Source organism: Amblyomma mixtum, chromosome 9 (genome assembly GCF_055824585.1).
Source record: "Amblyomma mixtum isolate Tamu chromosome 9, ASM5582458v1, whole genome shotgun sequence".
NCBI classification, from domain to species: domain Eukaryota; kingdom Metazoa; phylum Arthropoda; class Arachnida; order Ixodida; family Ixodidae; genus Amblyomma; species Amblyomma mixtum.
The window spans coordinates 58,493,744-58,514,005 of record NC_143020.1 but is presented as its reverse complement, the minus strand read 5'-3'; the positions used below and the strand labels follow the sequence as shown (position 1 = coordinate 58,514,005).

The following is a 20,262-nucleotide window of genomic DNA, read 5'->3' as shown; positions in this document are numbered from 1 at the left end:
AGACCCTATCGACCAATCCCGATTTTCTCGACATGCCATTGCCGATGGCCAGTTCTCCGCTGAATACGGCAGTTCTCAAGTGCGAACGCTTTAGAGACTGCATTTTTCAGGCTTGTGTTCAGGTTTTATGCTTTGCATTGGCAAGGAGTCCGATCGACGAGCCTTCAAATTTGGCATATTGCGCAACCATGGAGCTACTGCTCTACTGATAGTCGGGTTCAGCCGACTGAGTGCTAAATATTAGACAGCTTTAGCATGGCGTGTAGTGGGAGCCCGCACGCAGCCAATGCGCTTCCGCAAGTCGCTTTGACGGCGCCAGATGGCGCCAGGTACCGGGCAGCATTAAAGCCCCTAAAAAAACTAAAGTAGCGACAGGACGCCCTCCCTTTTCTCTCTTCCTCCCGCGCGCGCCGGCCGAACGACTTTTGTTTTCTTTGTGATTTCATGTGACTGCGGTGGCGACCTCTAGCCCGCTCCGAAGGAACTAAAGCCCCTTTTCAATTGGTTGCGCTGAATTCCCGTACTTGCCGAGTTCTTCTCTATGTCTCCGCATTAACCATGCGTTCCGCTGCATAAATACATCGGTGACTTAGGAGAAACATTTGCATGCTTCACTGAATCGTCTAAAGGCAAAAATGAGCACGCATAGATGAATTGTTTTGGTAGAGCCTCACGCGCACCGCGTCCGGGTGCGCCGGGCTTTATGCGGCGTGCCAAGTTTGATATCGAGGGTGGGGCGTGCATTGAACGTGACCGTGAATCACGAGGCCGTAGAAGGAATTTGCGGTGATCTGTTTTGGTGAAGAGGAGTATGCAAACAGAACGACCGTCCCCGCCGGAACGCTGGACGTGCTACAACGGATGCACAGGTTTGACATCCGAAAAGACACCTGCAAGTAAAGGCATTCTAAATGCCCGTAGTTCATCCGATCTTCTAGTGGCTTTTGGTTTTAGTCTGCTGCAGTGTATCGCGGACCAGGTAAGACGCTTGAGGGAGTGCTCGAAATACGGTATGAAGGCCACGCTACGTGTGCACTTATCTGTGCCTCCCCTGTTCTCCCGCGTGCATGAACTGTAACGATATAGACTCCCGCATCAAAATTTTCTTTGGAATAGTTACTTAGTAAGGAGAAAACCTACCTCGCAAATATCCTTGGCCTGCCAGCAATGGGTTAATAAATTTCTACGTAAATGTTCCATCGCCATCAGTCATTTAGTGAGAAGCAAAACCTGCCTCGCTTTTACATCTGTCCGATAATCTTCCACATTCGTATAGTCGCTATACATAGGTTGCACGTGTCGTCACTTCCGCCCCCATCAAGCGCTTGCGGCCATGCTGCCGAACCATTCGGCCGTCCCCGCCCGTCCGCCCTGCGATGCCTGGCCACTCCTCGGACATTTTGGATTATTTTCTCATCTTTCAGGCGCGATGCCTACTCCACAGAGGAATGAACCATTCAGTGCAGGCTACTAGTCTGAATTTATTCGATCGGCGCACGTACGCTACGCAGACAAAGTGAAAATTTGCGATGATACAGATCCGCACACGCTGCAACCGGGAGTCGACGCGAAGACGGGCGTTGATGTGTTCCTTGAAGTGGCCCACGGGGGATGTCGTATACTCTTGCCAGCTTTGGGAAGTTGGAAGAAATGAAAGCCTTCGAATCAATGGAGGCACAAAATGATTTCTACAGCAGGTGGGTGAGAAGCCTGTCTGCGATGCGCAAGCAACGAGACGAGAAGCTTGGCCTCGGCACGCCGCTTTCTCTGCCGTCATTGCTCGCTACGGTCGTGGCGATCTGAGCCGGCTTGCCTAGTGCTCTAGCTAAGATGCAGCGACACGGGACCCAGTCTCGGTTTGTGTTCAGACAAATCCGATGGCGTCAATCAAAACAGCAACTTTCAAGAGTGTAGTCATTGCTTCCCACGTTTTCGTAAACATTTAGTCGACGACACAAGCCTCTTACTTGTCACAAAGTGCAGTCCGCGCCCAAGTAAATTTGGGTTGACGGGTTTCAAATCGTCGCGCATAATGCGAGCCAGCCGCAGCTCGCGCAGATTCGTACTCAGTCATGGAGCGCTCGCACTTGCATGCCTACGATTATCTTACGAATGCAGATGAAGTTCGTGTTAAATGGCTTCTTTCACCTGGAGCAGTCGCTACGATCGTAGCAGCCAAGGGTGGCACACAAAACCATACCGAATCTAATGATGGACGAGAATCGACACGTTGCGAGCTAACATAGGCAGCGGAAAGCTAGAGGCGGTCTGGCGGTGGTTCGGCAGCATGGCCGACTCGCAACCAACGGCCACCGGATGTGACGTCGGTGCAAGCTGTATATTACAGCACTGCACGGGCCTTAATTATTCACGCGTCCCGAGCCCGTGAACCTTTTTCGTTACGCGCCCCAGCCCGGCCCGATTTTTTCGATATAGGCCCGAACCCGGCCCGGCCCGCGAGGTAGACTTGCCCGGCTCAGGCTCGGAAACAGCCCGAGTACTAAATGCACATCGGCAAAGCCAAAGCCTTTTGTTATACTGATCTCATTAAAACAAAAGAAGCGGCTACAAAGCTTTTAAAAATGGAGATAATGGAGGCGTCACTGTGGGCAACGTTAACAAAAAAAAAAACAAATGTTTTAGCATTAATAAAAGAGGTTATCACAGATTTGCTCGCATTCGTAGCCTCCTCCGAATTAGTTCGGCGTCAAGGGGAAGCGAGAACGCGGAAGTGCTGTTACAAAGTATGTGACAGGAAACGCGCTACCCACTTACGATGGCCACTATCACGCATACCCACAGCTACTGGTCATATTTCGAGAGTAAACGCAAGCCAGCGCGCGCTAGCTGGTGTTTCCACCAACGGTGCTACGGTGCCTTGACGATGCATATCGGCGCGATAATTCTTTGTCTTTTTCTGTAATATATATATATATATATATATATATATATATAATATACACGCACGCACGTGCGCACGCGCGCGACTGCAGAATGCAACGCGTGCGCTTTACGATTTCAGAGCGCAGTTTGATCTGCGCTCATAGTACTCATGTATGTCTAACTGCGGCATGCGCTCAAATTTAAGGAACTTCACTCTACAGTTAGACGTGTGCCTCGCGTCACTTACACGCTTGCGTGCGTGCAATCACGATGCGCTCAACTCAAGCGCCCTTATGTCGAGCTTACTGCGGCCATACGCTCGATCGCGAACAAAACACTGCACAGCGTAGCTTGAAAAAGAAAGGAAAACTCAGCAGCTATTGAAAGCCCCTCACTTAACTCGCAAAGTCTGGTCGATGGCGTTGCGTTAAAATTCGGACGGCCAATTCTGTGTAACCAAACCTTCCTCCGGCCCGCGTCGGTTTTCGATGATGGGATCGCGAAGAACCGCTTTCCACCGTCGTGACGGTTCCTGCACCCGAAGGCGCAGCAGCCCGTCACGCCGCACAGATAGACGGCTTGAAGTTAGGTGACTGACGCACGTTCCGAGCAAAACAAAAGCCGATGTTCTTCACAGCAAGCAATAGCTCAGTGTCCGCAACGACGCCTGCCGAACCTACGCTGCGCGGTTGGAGCGGACGATATGGCGTGTGCGGCCGCGAAAAGCGCGGGTTTAAAGGACTTTTGCGCGCGAAACCCTCGACCAATGGGAAGAGGCGACGGGCGCAGGAGAGGGAGAGGCGGCGCTCTGCAAAGGTTGTCACTGCGCATGTACTTAACTAATCAGAGCATTGAGTTCAGCAGTTTTGCTTTGTATTTTTTGTTGACATTAGAAAAAAATGTCTCTTTCTACGCCATGCTGCCGAACCACCGTCAGCCCTGCCTCTAGCTTACCGCTGGCTATGGTAGCTCGCATAGTTTGGTTCTCGTCCATCTGTAGATTCAGTATGGTTTTGTGCGCCACCCTTTGCTGCTCCAACCGTAACGACATCTCCAGGTGAAACAAGAGGCCGATTAACACGAACTTCGTCTGCATTCATCAGATAATCGTAGGCATGCAAGTGCGAGCTCTCCATGATCGACTCAGTACGAATCTGCGCGAGCTGTGGCTGGCTCGCATTAAGCGCGATAATTTGGACCTCGATAACTGTAATCTCCTTGTCTGCGGAGCACACTGAGCAGGTAAGAGGCTTGTGTCGTCAACTAAATGTCAGCGAAAACATGGGAAGCAACGGTTGCACCCTGAATTGAACGTTGCTGTTTTCATTGACCCCATCCGATTTGTCTGACAACACAAACCTAGACTGAGACCCGCGTCGCTACATCCTAACTACAGCTCAAGGCAAGCCGGTTCGGATCGCCACGACCGCAGCGAGCAATGGCGGCAGAGAAAGCGGCGTGCCGAGGCCGAGCTTTTCGTCTCGTAGGCGCATCGCAGACAGGCTTCTGTAGAACTCGTTGAGTGCCTCCATTGATTAGAAGGCTTTCATCCCTCCCAATATCACAAAGCTGGAAAGAGAACATGATATCCCCCTGGGCCACTTCAGGGAACACACCAACGCCCATCGTCGCTAATTTTCACTTTGTGTGCGTAGCGTACGCGCGCCGATTGAATAAGTACAGAGAAGTAGCCTGCGCTGAATGGTTCTTTCCTCTGTGGGGTAGGCATCGCGCCCGAAAGATAAGAAAGTAATCCAAAGCGTCCGAGGAGTGGTCGGGCACCGCAGGGCGGAGAAAGCCGAATGGCTCGGCAGCATGGCCGCAAGCGCTTGATGGGGGCGCTGTCGACACGTGCAAGCTATATCTACACAGCGAAATCTCGTCTCTTCATGCGGTGGACACTCCTCCGACGATAACAGGAGCTCGCATATCCTTTTCGGAATACACCGATTTGAAGCGAACAGCTTCACTGGGGCAGTCAATACCGAGGCGAGCGTGGCCCCGTCGTCAGAAAAAGCCACAGGTGCGCTTGCGCCAACTGCGTGACGTCACAGGAGAGGCGCAGGTGGTCGGAGCCGCCGCTGCCGTGACTCTGCAACAACCGCGTGACGTCACAGGAGGCGCATGCCGCCGCGGTTCTGCCGGTTTAGCCATGCCTCACCGAGGCTTTTCGCTTCTGATATCCGGGCTTAAACGAGCTAAGCCCCAGCCAATTTTTTTACCTCCTTTATTTTTTAATTTTCCCAGGCTCGGGCGCAGTCCTGCACCCACCCCATACAAAGAGAAAAGCCACACACACATTATCATCATCATCAGTAGACCAAGGAGGTTTCATCCTTACAGAACACTGACCGAGTGGTCGGCTCGGTTCGTGTGTGTGCGTGCGTTTATGTGCGTGCGTACACGGATGGGCCACTTTCTCAATTGCTTTTATTTCTGTGCGTCTTCTTTTCTCCCTTTTCACTTTTTCTTCTCTTACCACTTGGGGACGCCAAAACGTTGCCTGCCCACTACAAGGCGACTATAATAGAATCATCGTTATTATCATCATCATACTCGCAGCCTTTTCCTGTTTTCCTGGATGACTTATTGGGGCCCACAGCATTGCTCTTTACATGGCGGTAAATTGTATTAATCATCGAATGAAAAACTCTTATAAGAAAATTGCCGTCGATTACGTTACTTCCTTATGCGAAATTTGAGCGCAGCTCATCAGCTATTTCAGCTTTTCGATAGAATGAGGCCAAGAATTGGAGCAAGACATGTATATAAAATAAAAACGTTATTTCTCACACATAATCTTTCTTCAAGAAAAACTCTACTAACGATTCCTTTATATCACTACCGCCACGTAGCTTAAAGCACGATTGAGGTGTCCGTTGTTCCAAGAGGGCACTTATGCGCCGTCCTTTCTTCTTTCACTCCCACCTTCCTCCCTTTCCCTACGGCGTTGTTCAGGTGTCCACCGAGATATGCGAGACAGATACTGCGCCGTTTGCTTTGTTCAAACCAATTTACCAATTATTATCCCTCTGCTTTCTAAGCTCCCGCTCCATTGGTTTCGCAGCTTAAAGTGCGCCTAAAGGTACGGACACACTGGCGGCAAGACGCGCGCGGCATGCCGCCGGCGGCAAGCCGCTTGCCGCGAAACCTGCCGCGGCGGCGGGTTGATCTGCCGCGCAGCGAATGGGTCGAGGGGCCATTTTCGGCGGCTTGCCGCGTGCCGCGGAGCGGGGAGACCAATGAGGGGCGCCCGGCTTTGTGACGTAGGGAGCGTCTGTGTCGCCACCTCTTGGCTCCTACTAAAGTTACATGCCAGCGGCGGCGGCGGTGCCGCGCGCGCTCCTGGAGAATCGCGGACCTCGACCGGTTTGGCTCACGAAGGGAGCTTTGCGCGGCGGCGACTCTGCCGCCGAGTGTGGCCGTCCCTTTCGCGGCGGGGGTGGCGCCGCCAGCGGCATGCCGCGCGCTTTGCCGCTAGTGTGTTCGTACCTTAAGGTGGCCACTGTTGATCACAGCGGACAACGGTGACGGCGACGCCGCGACACGCAGAAACGGGCGGCGAAAAGCTGCGCTCTAAAATCTAGTTCACTACACTAAAACCAAGGGTCGGTGCCATCCTCGCTTACCTCTCTTTCGGCGATATCATCGAAGGAGGATTCCTCCCAGTCGACGTCGATTTCCAGGATCCAGCGTCCGTCCAGAGGGCATATGATACTACCGGCAACGTCTGCGCACTGGTCGTAGCACGACCCGCACAACACGTGCATGCAGGGAAGCATTGACAGCGTCTTGGGAATCAGCCCACAGGCACTGCACACTTGATCTAAGGGTATCGGGGCGACGAACTTCAAGGGTTTCCGATCTCGTCGGCCGCAGAATCCGACCAGCGTGTGGACGTAACTTTTCATAGCGATGCTTTTTGCGTCCGCTCAGTGCCGAGCGCTCAACGAGTCTGCCGTACCCGAGGCGGCCAGGACATGCCTTCTTAAGTGTTCACTCTTCCTCCCTTCACTCTCGCTCTCCTTCACCCTCTACGTCACCTTTTTTTATGGTGACAGCAGTATTCCGGAAGAAAAGGAGGAAGGAACGAGGGAAAGAGTGAATATGCTGAAAAGGAGAAAGAGCTGGGCCCAAGGCATGAACACAAAAAACACCCTCTCAAGCAGAAGAACAGCAAAGGGATGGGGTAGAGGTAGCAAAAGAGGGCAAAAAAAAAGGTGCCTGAGGAGCAGGAGCCCGAGCGGGGATTGAGCAGGGGTGGCATAGAAACAGGGACAAATGCTGGGCAGGTACCGGGCGCGTGGATGTCAAAGAAAGTCTCTAGCACGGCCTCGTCAAGAGTGAGGGGGAGGAAGAGATTAGTTACGGTGCGTCCTTGGTCAGTTTAGCGCTCGCAGGGATTTGAGGGAAGTGGGGTTGTTCGCAGCAGTTTCTGGAGGGCACCACCTTCGCCTATGCTCGTCTGTTGAAGGCCGACCGAGGCTTGCAAGGAAGACAGCTGGACCCTCTCCCCCCTCTTTCCCCTGTCCCTTCTTCTATCCTCTCACATCTTTCCTTTTACTTCTACACACTGCCTGCTATCCTTTATCTCGGCTGCCCCAGCTCAGGTGCTTCCAGCCGCGATAGCAGATGCGGGGGCAGCAAACATTCTTTTATCTTCCATATGCTCGCGGGCGCACAAAAGTATTGTTGCCGCTCGCTGTGATTCATGGCTGGAATTCCGCGACGTTCAAAGAGTGGATAAACTTGTCTCAGGGGCTGTCACAATAGTTCTCTGAACATCAACGGCCAAGGAATGCCCATGGAATTCTACAGATTTCCTGGACATGTCCTGCATTCTTGGGGACAAAAAAATTATTATTTTAAAATTGTAACGTACAGTAATGGAAATATTGAAGGTAATGGTCCACCCTTTCTATATGTAGCTAAATCTTAAAAATTTGTCATCGCTCGTATCGAGCAGTTGACGATAGGAAAAACGTTAATACGGGGAAAAAAATGCAAGCCTATCGATGGGAGATTGCTACAATGAAATCTTCCAGTATATGAAAAAAAAAAATGCGGTCGTATTGTTTTCTATCCAAAAATGTTTTTGACCGGAATTGTAGGGTATGAAATGGATGAGAACGAGAAACGGCAGGCCTGGATAACTGCTGTGGACAGGGTGCAGTAAGCTTTTTCTGTTGCTAAAGATGTTTTGTATGTTGCACGCGTAATATTATTTCTGAGCAGTTTTTGCTGTAATTCACTAAGTATGCAGTGTTTAGTAAAGCTCGCTCTAAGGAAACTAATTTTTTTTTGCCATTTCTTATTTTGGAGGCTGACAACAACAGCTAGCGGCGTTATGGAGACGCGTGTGAGGCAAGGTCAGTGATCGCGTCAATGTTTCGACTTGTAACGCCTGGCTCAATTTTCGAAGTTGCTTTTCATGTAAAAAATTTCTAAAAATAAAAATAATCAAAATGTTTGCTTGCATATGAATGAACGTTTGCATATGAGCAATGGATATGCAAATTAATTGTTTTGGGGATGAGCGTGCACTGTAATCGGCATTAAAATAAATATGCCAACCGCTTATCTCCGTTGCAGCGATTGACCAAACTAGAGCATTTTTTTCTCTTAGCCGTATATAGCAAGCAGCTGGTAGGCGCATTTCGTGCGTGTTTTCATTTTTCTCTTCAGCCTCGCGTGTCGCCTTAAGGCCACTTTATATTAAGTTAAAATAAAAATTATTTCCATTATTATTCAGCGAAACACGTAACAAAATCCTTATTATTTGGCCAACAAACCTGCATGCAGCGAACTGCTCAGCCACTCAACGAAATTAGGTATTTATTTATTTATTTATTTATTAGTACCTCACAGGCCCCGAAGAGCATTGGGTGAGGGGGGCAAATCGAAAAAAAGGTATATACAGATGGAAAAAACCGTAATATCGGTACAAGAACGCGGTACAAGTCAAATACAAGACAGGAACACGAAATTTATACAAAACGGAGAAAATAACATCAGACACGAAAATAGAGGGGGGAAAAAAAGCGAAACACGAACATGAGAAAAAAAAAAGCAACCAGGGGTAACAGAAGTGGTAAATGGGAAAACAACGTTAAGAACAAATGAAACTGTTGTACATTTCGAACATCACTATGGCAATAAATGTATACATAGATGTTTTTTAAACTCACCAGGGTCAATGAAAGAGATTATGTTGTCAGGAAGATCATTCCAGAGTTTTATTGCTCTAGGTAATGCAGAGGAATTAAACGACAGGGTCTTCCCATATATCCGGTTGAAGCTGAGTTGATTGTGTAAGCGTTGTGAAGAGCGGAAAGGTGATGCCAGAGGTAACAACGAAGGACGGGTGTGAACATATTTATGGAACAAACACAGCAGTGAAAGTATCTTACGAAGAAGGCTGCGCCAAAAAAAAAGGTATTTACCTCGAATTACATGTCTTAAATGATCTCGTCATTTACTTGCGATACACATTTCGGCGTTACGGTACCGGCTTTTTCGTCAACAATCTGCTTCACGGAGTGGGCCTGATCCACTAGCAGTTCTTTTTTTCAAGTTTGCGCAGCGAAAAAAATAATTAACTGTCCACTATTTCTTTTAACCTACATCTCAGAGCGTACTGCTGCGACAGAAAGAAATGCGAATAGCGCGGTGCCTAGGCGCCCCGCTGTTGGAGTTTATTTTCGTCACGCTTATACTTGGCTCGCAACACAAATACGCCAGAGACATCCGTGATACAATAATGTACCACTCTAGCGTCTTTTTGTTACTACAGAGATAAAAACGCATTAAAGGTAAATTCCCACTACGCAGCGCGTGGGCGCCGTGCTGTTCGCGTTTCTTTCTCGCGCCCCTGTACATTTTACTAATCCTCTGAAGCTCGTCAGCGTTCAAGCACGAGGGGAAAAAGCCAACAAAACTCTCCACTGCACAAAGAAATTTGGAGGCTGGCCAACACGTGCAAAGTACGCGCAGAACTGGCTTTTTTTCAAAAGAAAGCACGCTGCTCGCGCAGCTACTCAATGGGAGGGGTGATCGGTTTGCCCGGTCAAAAATGCGGAGTCGGCCGGAGAGGGCGCATTTCACTGGCGTCCGCAGCGCCCCCCCCCCTGCGAAGCTGCGGGCGCTGCCATCTTGCATCTTTCTCTGCTCTACCATGCATCCATGTTTTGACCGACATAGTTCCCTCGGTCAACAGATTGTTTTCTATGTAAAAAACCTGAAATAGTAGATCACGTGTTTTTAGATTGTTGGGATGCGGTTTTTTCTGGGATGTGCTTCAAAGAATATTAAAGAAAGATTTACCGCTACACCCGCATGGCATCAGGGTTCTTACAGGTAGGAAAACAGTACATCCCTTATGACACTATTATGCTCCTTGGCCTCCATAGTTCATGGAAAACAAGGACGCAATTCAACAATGCAGAAGTAGTTGTGAGATCTCCACTCGAGCATTTCATTGAAGGTGTCATACGTCTGAGGGAAGTGTATCAGGCACTACCTGATCAGCCAATTTGGTTAAATGTGTTGGATGACTTGGTTGTACTGAAAAAATTTTAACCTGCCGTGTCAGTGAAAGTATTGCTGACAAGTTTTACTTCTTTGTACCTTTTGTGAAAATGCAATAAAGAAAAAAAATCTTTCTCTGCTCTACTTTCTTTTTCTTTTCCTTTAGTTTGTGAATAATCAAGCCACTTTTTTTGTATTTATGTAAATTATCATGTCATCTTTTTTTTCTTTTTTTTCGTGCTTGGCACCCTGATTGATATTCGTCAATAAAAGAAGCTCACCAAGGATTCATCATCCCTCTGTGCTCGTTGAGCCCTTCGGTTACAATGCTACCGTGCCCTACTTTATTTTTCTCATTGGGTTTCTGCACCAAATTCGAGTTTTGGCCACATGGGCCCTGTTCTTTTATTTTTTATTGGTTTAAGTCTGTTGATGCTACGCAGGTGCAGGCTATTTCTCATTCCGTTTTAATTTTGCCGTTACTTTCGATTTTAGCATGGAATGAGACTCCGACTGGGGCGCTGCCATCTTGCATATGCAGCACCGTCTATGATCTGGGCGATATCGTTGCCGTGTTGGAATGTGGGATTACGTGCAGCTGTGCATTCGCATGTGGGTCAACTGCAGCTGTTCTCTTTCTAGCGTGCTTTAATGTCGGTGCTGCAGTGCACATGACGCGAAAAATGATTGCATGAGGTTGTTGAGTCAAGCTCGCTGAGACATGTTTGGAGCTTCAGCTAGCAACGAAGCCGCGATAGCTTGTCGACTCTCAACAGTGTGCTGGTTGTGCCTGATGTTAGCATTGGAGGTTATTGATGACTCTTTGTAAAGGCATTTGCGTTGAATGGCTTCCTAGATCGTTATATTCCATTGTGCACAGCGCAAAAAAAGCATGACAGGCCAGCGGTGTCGTTAGAGATGGACATTCGCTCTGCTTAGGGTCTTCCGTTTGTGATCGAATTCATGCGCGCGCATGGGTCGCCATCCGACTTTCACCTCAGCAAAAGTGGATTTCAAGGTACAATTTTTCGCTCAAAACGAAATCATCGTCATCATGGTCAAACACTTTTTAACAACGAGAGGGGTTTAGAGCACGCTTGGTGCTCTAAACTCCTCTTTTTAATGAACCTCGGGCTATGAGGTTCGCGGCTTCATTTCCAGGATTCCAGGAACCAAGAATAAAAATGGAAGTAAGGACCCTTTATTTACATTTTATTTGTACAAAAAATTTTGTGCGCTTTGTGGCTCAAAAATAAAGGACAGCAGGCAGTGTGTAGGAGTGAAATGAAAGAGAGTGTTGTGGGAGGGATACTGATTTCGGTACCAGGGTCGTCAGCTGAGATATCCCGCTGCGGCGTGTCCAGGAAGGTCAAAGCACCTTGCCGGGCATTTCACGAGCGGGGTTAGTGGTGTTCATTACTCAGTTCGGGGAAGGGGCTTTGTTCCGCCCTCGGACACCTCCCACAAGGTGGCGGGTCGGCGCTCCTTGTCAAGGCAAAAAAGGGATAATCCCCTGGTTGGCGTCGCTGTGTCCCATAGTGGGATAAAGACATGAAGAGGTGGCTCTGTGCCGCCCTGACGAGGTTGTTGGCCACCGTGACCGCAGGGGAATGGCACCGCCGCCACCGCCGACGTCGCCCCGACGGCGCCAAGGCAAGACAACGGTGGGGGGACATCAGGACTGCAGGTGTGAAGGCCTGAAAAAAAAAACAGTGCAATATTGAAAAAAAAAACGTTTTTTTGCGGGTTTTTTTTTCAGACGAGAAAAAATGGAAAGAGACATGGACAAATTTACACTGGAATTTAAAAGTTTCATGATTGCTTGCTTTCAGTTTAGGTTTTTGTTTTTGCTTTGAAAACCATTACAGCGTGCATCGTTGAACGGTTGGAGAGCAGTCGTCATCGCCGGTGCGATGTAGTGCTTTTAAAACGTTCGTGCTGTGAGTACGCGGGTTGGAGGCCAGGTCACATATAAGATCCAGGCTTGACTTAAAAACAGGTTTGGTTTGGTTTGGTTTATGGGGTTTAACGTCCCAAAGCGACTAAAACCCGTGCCACACGGACAGATTTAATGCCATTAAGTGCTTACTGCCTTAAGTTTTAATGGCATTCGTGCGGTGCCACTCGCACAAATTTAATGGCATTAGCCTTACTGCCATTCGCGACCTACTGAGTTCGCCACAACTCATTCGCCCGTGCAATGCCTACTCTCGTTCTCATTCCACACGCAGAACAGTATGCAGCTGTTAGTAGCAACTTCCTAACCAGTAGGAAATAGTTAATTCTTAACTTTCAGTCAGATGAGGCAACTATACTGCATTTTCGATGCGAAGAGCGCCATTTTTATCAGCCTTATTGACAGGTACTCTCGACTTCGGTGCTGACATGCGAGTCTATGGCTACTTTTTCGACTTGTAAAGCAGGAACAGCCGTATTTTCTGAAAAATCGATTTTATATTACATTTGAATAACATTTCCCATATATTGTGCTCATTAGCAATGTTCATATTCAGATGAAACTTTTAACTACCTTGCAAGCGTTATCGTCATCGTCACTTTCGATAATGGCATTAAATGTGGACGTGTAGCACCAACTCCGAAAATAATGGCATTAACAAACTTAAGGCCTTAAGCATTTACTGCCATTTCTTGTGAGCGTGTGGCACGGGTATAAGGCTATGAGAGACGCCGTAGTGGAGGGCTCCGGAAATATCGACCACGTGGGGTTCTTCAACATGCACTGGTGGTGGTGGTTTATTTAAAAAAAAAAAAAAGTGAAGCAAAAGAGTGTTGCCGGCCGCGGCAATTGCTATCTAATATCTTAAGCACCCGAGCTGCAGCCGGCGGAAACGAAAGGGAAAGGAAGAGGATAGTGAGGAGAAGTATAGAGGGGAGCGACAGCGAGAAAGGACAGGGTAGAGTTTTGTACACTATTTACAAAATACAAAAGTAATCAAGTTCGCGCCGCTCGCGCGCTAATGTCCAAGCATTGTCCGAAAATAAGTGCGCGCGAGCGGCCACTGCGCACAATCACTTACACAAGAAGTAAAACTGTATGTACATAGCCGCGCGCACGTAGCGTCCTGTCTCGGATTAATCGCGCGCGCGGCACACTGCACTTGCGGCCGGGGTGGGGCGCCCGGCCGCGTATACCGTCCGAGGTAGCACCCACGGAGCGTTCGTGTCACGCGTGCACTACCTGGCGTAGAGCAAGCGGGGAGTCAAGTCCGCCTGCTCGATGAACGCACAGAGGCTCACCATTGTTCTGTCACGGGTGCGCGCACTGCCGCGCGGCCACAGGAGCGCTTCGAGACTGTCCGGGATGATTCCCAGCGCCCTGTAGGCCGCGAGCATCTCGCGACGCGGCACTGCAGAAGCGGTACAGCGAAGGAGCATGTGCTCCAATGTCTCCACTGCGCCGCATTCAGCGCACGCGTCGCTCGACGAAAGTCCGTGGCGCACCCGTCTTTCCCCGGGCCACACGCAGCCGACGCGCACTCGGATGATCATCGCCCGCTGGAGGCGCGACAGTGAGCGCGCGCCGACGAGAGAAATGCGCTCTCCTCGCGCGATGCGAGGGTCCGGGTGTTGCTGACGGAGGTGGTCGTAGATCACCGCACGCACGTCTTCCAGGGCGAGCGGTTCGTCGCTGGGAGGAAGCTGATGTGCGGCGGTGGCGAGCTCGTCGGCTTGCTCGTTGCCGCGGATGCCGCAGTGACCGGGCACCCACTGCACGCGAATACTGCATCTGCGCTCCGCGAGGCGCTCAATGCGCTCGCGTAACGCGCACAGCAGCGGGGTGCCACGGGCGGGAGTCTGCAGGCGGCTGAGGGCGGCACGGGAATCGCACAGCAGAGCACACCTGGGTGGCGGCGGAGTAAGGGTGAGCACCAGGTCCAAGCCCAGGCGAAGACCCAGTAGCTCCGCCGTGGTCGAAGAGCCCAGGTAAGCCACTCTTTGCTGGCGGTGCAGCTGCAGGGCGGGGATGGTGGCCGCTGCGGCGAGCGAGCAGTTTTCGCTCACCACGGAGCCGTCAGTGAACACAAGCAGATGGTCGCGCAGTTGCTCGTAGATGACGGCTCCGGCTAGCTGCTGCACTGCACATAGTGGTGTGCTGCGTTTTCCCGCGATGCCGACGATCTCTCGCTGTACCTCCGTCGTGAGGGGCCAGGGGGAGCAGAGGCCGTAGGGGGGCGTGGCGCGCGTCAGCTGGTCATATTCCTGCAGTGCCGCGCCCATTCTTGAGCGCGGGTAGTGACGAAGGCGCTGCAGGAGTTCCGCGCCGTCTGGTGCGCGGTGAAGGCGGTCAATGTGGTGCAGCGAGCGCTGCGTGGCCTGTAGCTGCAGCGGCCACGCGCCCGCCTCGGCCAGTGTCGCCTCGCATTGCGAGTTTCCGGGTAGACCGAGGCAGGTCCGCAGCGCTTTGTGATGCTGCACCTCCAGTGCCTTCCATGATGGTTTGCGCACCGTGACGAGGGGCAGCGCGTAGAGTATCGCCCCTAAGGCTGCGGCGTTGTAGAGGCGCAGCCCAGCCTGCTGAGAAATCCCCTGGCCCCGGGCGGTGAGCTTGTGCACAGCGGCTGTAGTCCTCTTCATCTGCTGGCAGGCCCTGGTCGCCGCGGGGCGGAAGGAGAGGCGCTGGTCGATTTTCAGGCCGAGGTACCGCACGGAGCTCTTCCACGGCAGCGGCGTCCCAGCCAACGTCAGCGGCGCCAGGCGGGCGCATCTGCGAGCTGCGCAGGCCATGGCTGCAGTCTTCTCCGCGCAAAGCGCCAGGCCGAGGCCCCGCAACCGGTCGCCGATAGCGTCAAGGGACCCCTGGAGACAGTCTCTCACGCGGGAAGCCTCGCCCGGAGGTCCCAAGCACCACAGAGCGATGTCGTCCGCGTATATGGAGATGTACACGCGGTGCCGGTTGCCTGTGGGCAGACAGCCCGGCACCGCCGACATCGCCACATTGAAGAGGAACGGGGACAACACCGACCCCTGCGGCACGCCTAGATCCACCGGGCGGGGCTGAGAGAGAGCCGCTCCCACGCGCACGCGAATAGTGCGCGCGTTGAGGAACCCCTGCACATAACGCAACAGACGACCGGCCACGCCCGCCTCTTCCAGCCTCGCGAGAATTACCGCACGGTGGACGTTGTCAAACGCACTCGACACGTCGAGCAGCAAGAGCAGTGCTACCTGCCGCGCCGCCACGGCGTGCTCGAGTGCGGAGACAACGTCCGCGATTGAATCTGCCGCGCAGCGCATCCCGCGAAACCCTGTCTGACGCTCGTCGAACAAGTCTGCCTCCGCGGTCCGCGCATGCAAGCGTTGGAGCGCCATATGCTCCATCAGCTTGCGTGCCGCCGACGTTAGCGCCACTGGCCGGTATCCGCTGAGCTCCGTGGGTGGGCGGCCTGGCTTCGGTATCGGGCAGACGACCGCTGTGCGCCACTCCTCAGGTAGCACCCCGCGTTCCCACACCAGGTTGAGCTGCCGCAGGAGGACTTGACGTTGTTCCGCGTCCAGGTTGCGCAGCATCTGGTACGTAACCCCGTCTGGCCCGGGCGATGAGCGGCGGGTGCAGTGGTGCAGCGCGTCGTTCAGTTCCGCCGCTGTGAAGAGCGCGTTGCACGGGCCGTCATCCGGGGCGGGGGAAGAGAACCTGGCGTCAAAACTGGGGCCCGATGTCGTCACTGCACTGCTCGCGGGACGCTGTGGCGCAAATCGGTCAGCGAACTGCTCAGCCAGCTGTTGGTTTGTTTGGCCGCTCGAGATGGCGAGAGCGGCCAGGGGCTGAGGGTTCGCCTGAGGTGTAGTGATGCGCCGCAGGGTGGTGAAGAGCCGCCGCGAGCTGCGATCCTTCTCCATCGTGTTGCAGAGAGAAGCCCACTGCCGTCGATAAAGCTTGTTGGAGTGACGCCTTGCCGCTGCGTCCAGCCGATTGTAGACCGTCCAGTCTTCTGGCTTGTCCGTCCGTCGCGCCCTGCGCTCCGCCTTGTCCCTTTTGTCGCGCAGATCGAGCAGCTTATTGTCGGGTGTTGGCTGACCTGCCCGCACCTCTGCGCGACGCGTGGCTGCGAGGGCGCTCCGGACAAGACTGGTGAAGTAATCGGCGCCGGACGCCGCGGCGGCGTCCACCTCTTGGCGGAAGCGGCCCCAATTCACGATTGCGTACGTACGAATGGGGCGCGCCTCTTTAGCAGTGGGCTCTATGGTGATGGAGAAGTGATCCGAGCCCCAGAGTGATGGTGCACGACGCCAGGTCGCCTCGATGCCGCTGGACGCGAACGCAACGTCGATGCAGGAGCCTGACGATCCACGCCGTCGGAAGGTGGGCTGGCCAGTGTTGAGAGGAGTGAGTCCCAGCTGCGTTGCTGTGTCATGCAGGTCGTCGCCGCGCCGGTCGTTGCGCGCACTGCCCCACGCACAATGATGGGCGTTGAAGTCACCCACTATGAGCTGGCGCGGGGCACAACACGACGACACTGCACGAAAACACAGCGCGTTCCACGCCACAACCGGGCGCACATAAACACTGGCCACTGATGTGTCAACACCCCCGACGCGCACTGTCACTGCCACGCACTCCTGAACGTCACTCGTCGCCGCCGCCGTGCCGACGAGCGCGTGCTGGACGTCGCGTCGCACATAAATGGAGGCCCGCGATTTCCCGGGTCGATGGGCTGGGTCGCCGCAGGGGATCGATGCACATGACTCCTCCTCACACTTCGTTGGTGAATGGTAACCGCTGTAGCCGGGCAGCCGCCTTTGGGGCTCCCCATCCCGCAGCCGGACGTAAGTTTCCTGCAGCGCGATCACCTCTGGTTGTTCGGATGTTATGCGTGAGCGGAGCTCAGCGTATCGCGCTGCAAGGGAGCGGACGTTCCATTGCAGGACTGTGGGAATGCGGGGTACTGCCCGGCGACTAGCCATGTTGTTGGCTGTTTAGTGCAGGAGGGCCTGTCACTCCCTCACAGATGCGGCGACCCTCGGAGCCCTCTGGCAGGAGCACGCTTAGTGCTCGCAGCGCGGCCTGCAGGCGCTCGATTAAGGCGTCGCGTGCGTCCAGAGGGGAGCCACCGGAGGTAGTCGGTGCGGGCCTCACTGGTGCGGTGCGGGAACCGGCCTGCTGCTTGGGATGCTGCCCCCGCTGCTTCTGAGGCCGGAGCTGCTGAGAAGGCTGCTGCTGCTGCTTGCTGTGGCCCGCAACCTGCGCATAGCTGCGCTTGCTTGGTTGCTGCTGTGCAGCCTGCGGAGCCGTTTCCTCGCGTACAACCGCGCGCACGGCCCGTCGTGAGAGAGGCACCTCTGACGAAGCCAAAATCGTGGCGACATGCCTCTCTCGTTGCCAGTGGGGACATGAAGGGTCCGTGGCAGGGTGTCGACCGCCGCAATTTGAGCAGCGCGATTTTCCGCTGGTGCACGCTCCAGTGTCGTGTGGCGCACCGCAGCGGGCACAGCGGGCAGCAGCTCTGCAGGCCTCGGTGGCATGGCCCAGGCAGGAACAGCGGGAACACTGCAGTGGGCGCGGGCGGCAGGGCCGGATAGCGAGGCGCCGCCTGTAAATGAACACATGCGGCGGCGGGATCGGCGCCGCAAATCGGAGATGCAGCGTGCTTCCCGACAGCGACGCCGACGTCACCGCCACCGCCGACTCCACTGCGGCAAGCAGCTGGTCCGCTGAGCGGCGCGCGTCCACGCCGAACACGAGCCCACTGGACTGGTTGCGAGGAGCTGGATCCCTGGCGCACACAGCCAGGCCACGGATGACAGTCGTGGCCAGAAGCGAGCCGAAGGTAGCTGCGAAGCTGGTGTCCACCGCCACGACGTTCCGCCGCGTGTTAACGCGAACCGCCAGCACGCCTGGGCGCGGGCCCAGCTCCTCAGCAATCTCCCAGCCCTCTTCCCTGCTTATGGCCACGCCGCGTTCCGCTGGCCGGAACAGGACTGTCCAGTGGAGCTCCTCATGGACCGCCACAGCAGCAGCAGCTCTCTGCAGGGCAGCCTTACGCCTTCGCTGTGCTCGGGTTGAAGCCTGACGCCAGGGGATCAGGCTGGCGGTCTCCAGTGAGCATGAGGATGCCAGGGGGGCGTGGCGTTCGTTGCTGTCAGGCACGCTGGCAGCGTGCGCCGCGCTCCGTCTGAGAGCCGCAGCTGCGGCCTCTGGGTCACGTGCTGGGTTTGCTGGCTTCTGCGCCGCGTCAGCCGATGTCGTCACCGGCAGATGGTCCCTCAGGGTGGGGGCTTGCGTTCCGGCGAGAGCAGGGGGAGAGCAGCCAGCACTGGCAGACACGCCATTGTCGGCTGTCACCTCCCTGGCTCTTTGTCCTGTGGTCGCTTTCTCAGGACGCGGAGGGGGAGGTGAGACAGGTGCAGTTAGCTGCAGCGCTTCGCGCTTAGCAGCAGATTCCTCGCCCCCGCTGCCTTTGTTCCCCTCCCCCTCTTCAGAGTGGGTGGAACGGCGCCGCTTGCGATGGATGCTTTGATCCATGGCGTCGTCCCCCTCTGGCTCTTCTACAGCTGCTTCCACCGCTGCTGGAATGTAGCCGCCGCCGAGTGGTGGCTGCAGGACCGGGCTGGCAATGGCGGCTCCCACGTGTTGGTCCGCGCGCGCCGCCATCGCAGCAGCACGTGGCGGAAGGGCCAAGGTGCGTAGCGTTGCCTTCGCCGTCTCCGGAGTCAGGGCAGCGCGCTGTGTTGCGCGTTGCACGCACTCTATCCATCTCTCTAGCAGCGGAGATGAATCGATAGACCGGTCGCGGCGTGCGCTCTGCGAACGAGGTCCGTCCGGCACAGTCCTAGGCTTGCGCATTCCGCGGCCGCGGGCCTCCTGGTGGGGCTCCATGGCCGGGGGGCCACGGGAGGTGGCTATCCTAGGTCCAGGTCCGTTGCCTGCGGGTCGTACGTGCAGGCGATGCGGGCCCAACCCGGTTGCTGCACGGCGTAGCTAGGCCCGGCCGAAGTCGAAGGAGCGTCAAAAAACACGTCCGACTCGGTCAAAGGTCAGAACCGGTCTCTCAACATGCACTGACATCGCACAGTACACGGGCCTTTGAAATTTCTCCTCCAAAGAAATTCAACCGCTTGAACTCACGCCTTAAGTAGAACAAAATGGCTGCAAATTCTACTGTGCTACACACATGGCATAAATTACATAGGCTGCTGTGAACGTAAGCGGTTTTAGGCAAATACAAGCCTAGCTTCTTGATTTCCAACGCAGCAGAGTACGGGACAACCGCAGGAATTTTGTCTTCAGCGAAGCACGTGGCCCCATCTACCTGGTGGCAAGGCCTTTGTACCAACCAGCCGCTAACTCGTCTGGCTTGCCGACTGCTTGCCGGCCACCATCATCCGCCAGCTGCAAACGAAACTGGTCACGTTTCGGAAACATCCATACAAGGATTCGCAACAGGCTTTCAGGGGAACGCGTTCGAAAGCTTGTGTATGTGCAGTCGAACCAAGCTGCGGACAAAGCTTCAATCCATGCTGCTGCGTGTAGTACTGTAGCGACACAAACTCTGAGTCTTTCCCTTTCTCGGTGCAGTAAAACAAGAAGTTCGTTCCATAAATATGATATTTATGTCTCCATATACGCCTGACGACAAATCATTCTTTATCTTCTCGGTGCAGTAGAACAAGAAGTTCGTTTCACAATATGACATCTACAACTGCATATTCCGCTGAACTTCGGAGCATTATTATTTATCGTTGTGCTGTTGCAAACAAATCTGTTTTCGTCACGCTTTGAAAAATTTCCAATTTTTCATGAAAGAAACGGGAAAAAAAGTAACTAAATACGTTACTCGTTACAATAAAAAAAAACGCGTTACCGCCCTACGTTACCTACCAAAAAGGTAACGC

The 20,262-nt window shown here is 53.6% G+C and overlaps 1 pseudogene; it reads right to left on the bottom strand.

Annotated features, from left to right (window-relative positions):
- Nucleotides 1-20,262, bottom strand: part of LOC149329192 (uncharacterized) — a 46,035-nt pseudogene that overhangs the window by 1,924 nt on the left and 23,849 nt on the right.